Raw genomic sequence first — 3,938 nt, 5'->3', positions numbered from 1 at the left:
CTTTGCAAGAGGTCAAGCGATACACGACGTTCATAATGGCGGTCGGCGCGCGGATCTGTTGCCTAATTACCATGAAAACGAGGTCAGAAAGGCCGTGCTTGATTGCTTTTTGTCAAAGAGCGTTTCTTTATATATAATGCTGTTGTTCTGAATGGTTTGTCTACATTTTGTAGTTCTTTTTAAAATTTCTGTTATATTGTCGTAAAATCATGTGAAGTCTTCTATCCTGGCATCATAAAGTGAGGATTTAATACCAGACCGCCATAGCAACTCATCTACCTTCATTTTGTTGACTTGCACTTCCATAATTGGCTGCACAGAAATATTCTAACCTCCACCTATCTTGTGCCATTGTTGCAATTGTGCCGTGCAAGCCAAGGAAGGGTGTTGGCCCATTCTTTACAGAGAACCTTGGTTGATTTACAGTAATATAGTGCTAACTTACACATCTTAAACATTAAGGCCAGGATATGATTACAAAAGCCTACTGGTCATAATACAAAAGAACAATTGGCCTTCTTGACTTCTCCAGTCACAATACACAAGTCTATTTTCAGATTATAGATGGTCATTTTTTTCCGAAACTGTGAAAGCATTGGCCTTTAAAGAAAGAAAAAAATGGTCACTAGGGCGTCCAATATCTTTAAGATACTCGTCGTCTAGAAAACGTCTCGCCCTGATTAAACCTGTCGGTACAGTGTGATGGCCGATATTATGTAATTACCGACTGCTTTTACCGATTTACTGTCATTATTGTTTATTTCAACCTTACATAGGCATTTTGCCGAGTGAACAAACTCTGTCTCTTAGAAATTCCACCGTTTCTGTATTGCTGCAATCGAAACTGTTGATTGCATCCTGCTTTTCTTTCCTGCTACTGGAAATTTTGTCTGGATCTGGATCAATGATATCTTTATCTTTCCCAGAATTGATGTACTCGTGTACTCTCTTCACGGCTTGCGCTTTCGTTTTCAATGCTTTTGCCGTCTCGACACTTCAACCAAGATTTCAGTTGCGATTTCTTTAGCTCCTCGGCCTTTCTTCCAAGGAGAGCGGCACCAGGATATCATGTTCCCTGATAATTACTTCAACTGAAGAATGGACGTCAGAAGTCATTGTCACGAACCTTATTAACACCCCGAAGCCTTTCTGCCCTCGTTTTCAGTTAACTCAAACCAGGTCCCGCTCGCTGTCCGCCATTATGAAAGTCGTGTTTGAGACAATCATTATTTAACCCATTTGAGTCCTGAGAGACCTAATAGATTGTTTTCACGTGACGTCACAGCGGCCGTGTTGGTGTACAAGAACAATAGACGTTCTCTCCTTTGGGAACCAAACTCTATTTTTATGCATATTCCATGCATACATTTTGTATTGTTTTGTACACCAATATTGCCGCCAAGTCACGTGAGTGAGAACCATCTATAGATTTTACTGTGTCTAACGCCAGACGATTACCCACCAATGGGGGCCGCCTCACAGATGCATGGGTTAATTAAATAATTTTTATAATTTTAGCTTGTCATCGCTTGTCACGTGTCATTTCGTTTATCCAATCAATTAAAGGACATTTGGCTGGCGTTTTTAAACTGTGTACATCGTTCGCAAGCGCACTGAAGGACAGATGATACATTACAAAAAAAAAAAAGAACACTCTTACCGAATAAAATTGAAGCAAAATAACACCTCTTTTGTAGTGGAATAATAAATGCATTTTATTCGATGGTTTAACTATAACACTCACGGACACCTTGCTCATTGCTCGTATATTTCCTCGCCCCTTCTGGGCTCGGAAACACATTACGCTACTTGCAAAATATCCGCGTGTATTATATGTTAAACCATGGAATAAGATGTATCATGTCATCTCAGTTCGTCTTGAGGTTTTTCCCAACGAACGCACTTCCTAATTAATGATTACTCCTAGATTTATGTCTCCTAAAACGGTGAATGGTCAGGATTGCGTTAAATATGAGTATTCCAATTGAATGCACATGGCGTCTACGAAAGGCAATTATTTGTACTACACCGCATATGTCGATGGTCTCCCATCCAGATACCAACCCCACCAGACAGGGTTAAACTTCAGTGAACTAATAGGAAGGTCCCCTCGTAGCACTTGTTGTCAGTAACTACCTAAGTAATATTGCAATATATGTCATCGCGTTATAGAGTCACGAAAGAGTATTGCTTGCGAAGGGATAGAAACAATTCGACACAACCGCCGAAATGAGAGTTGAGAATTTATCTTTGCGATCGATCGCAAACAAATAGAAATCAGAGATTTGCCGTAGCCCATAGGCAAATCAACAAATATACCTCTGCTTACAAGAATTTGCAGCCGGCTTTCCTGCTCAAGTTGGAGACAATCAATTTCAAACTGATTTTTTACGGCTTTCCACCTTTCAGCTTCAATCACCATTTCAGATTTCGAAAGTAAATGAGGCGGAGGATTTCGTGATTTGATCAGTGAGTAAAGGTCCAATCAAAGAGTGCGTAAGAACCGATCCAATCAAACAAGGATAAGACAATCCTTGTAAACTTTTGGGAATATTAGGACAAGTTTTTGCGAGCCGTTGCGCAGACGGACTTTACCCAGGTTTTTGAGCCAGGTTCGAGTTACACGTAGGCCTTAATAGATTGTGCTTGACCACTACCAGGTAACAGAAAGCAGACATAGTGTCATAAACACAATCTATTAAGGCCTAGTTACATTTCCGACTGCGCGCACACTAGATACGAGTGGACGGGCAAATTATATTACAAAATAACAAAAGTAAAGCGCTTGCTCTTATCGATCATTTGCCCATCGGTGAATGGTTATGACGACAGCAATGTCGCGTGCGCAGGAAAAATGCTACAATAAAAACCAACCACTTTACCGCCGAAAATGCTGAACTTTCTTGGCATCTGTGAAAAAAAAACTTAGGTCATGTTTTAATCCGATAGTGGGTACTATACCCAAATATCCATCTACCCAAACCACCGGCGAAACGATTTCGAGCCTAAGTAAAAGCCAGCTCGAACAGTTAATGAGCAAGAGGCATTCAAAGGGGGAAAGGGGACAAAGGATGTTACAAACTGTCACAAGCTGTTTTGGTTATGTTATAAATGAAACTAAATAGTGAACGGTTCAGCCCATACTAGAGAGTTATTCTTGGGTTTCACTCACGTGAACAACAGCCATGTTTTTCAACGAAAACAAAAAAAGACGTTAGCATAATAATAGCTTTCAATTCCCGGAGGATTGGATCGGGACACCAACATGGCCGCCATTTCATTGTTTGGGGACACCAACATGGCGGTCGTGACGTCATGTGAAATCCAAGAATACTTGCACTTGGGAATTAAGCACTTAAAGTGGTACTACGACCAAAAAAACAATTCTTTTTTTTCTTTGGATTTCAAAACTATGTTAACTAAACACTAACTGACCCAAGTTTTAAGTTCTGATTTTAAAAAGACACCTGTTTATTTTGAGTGGAATTTTCTCATTTATTGGTCCGCCATTACTAACTTTAAAATCTTGAGCGAGCTGGGTCGAGGAGAAAATGACGTCAAAGACTCACTAGTTTAAGAATGCAATGCGTGTGTACGCGGCCGAAGTAATATGCAGCACGGGAGTTTCGGGCTTTCAGACTTTTAAACCCGTGTTTTGCATATGTAATAAATTGCGTTTACACGCTGAAATTTTAGACTAGTGAGTAAATGACGTCATTTTCTCTAGATCCAACCCTCTGAGGTCCAATTGGCCAGGTTTGAACGTGAGTAATGGCGGACGGTGAAATCCAAAACTTACACTCAAAATAAACAGCCTTTGAATAAAACTCAAAGCTCAAAATTTTGCCAGTTAGGTGTTAAGCAAACACGCTTTCAAAATCTGAAGAAAAAAGGGAAATGATTTTTTGATCATAGTACCACTTTAAGAATCTAAAGTC

The sequence above is a fragment of the Montipora foliosa genome, chromosome 13 (assembly GCF_036669935.1).
Source record: "Montipora foliosa isolate CH-2021 chromosome 13, ASM3666993v2, whole genome shotgun sequence".
NCBI lineage: Eukaryota > Metazoa > Cnidaria > Anthozoa > Scleractinia > Acroporidae > Montipora > Montipora foliosa.
The sequence above is the reverse complement of the archived record's forward strand: the minus strand, read 5'-3'. Positions refer to the sequence as shown.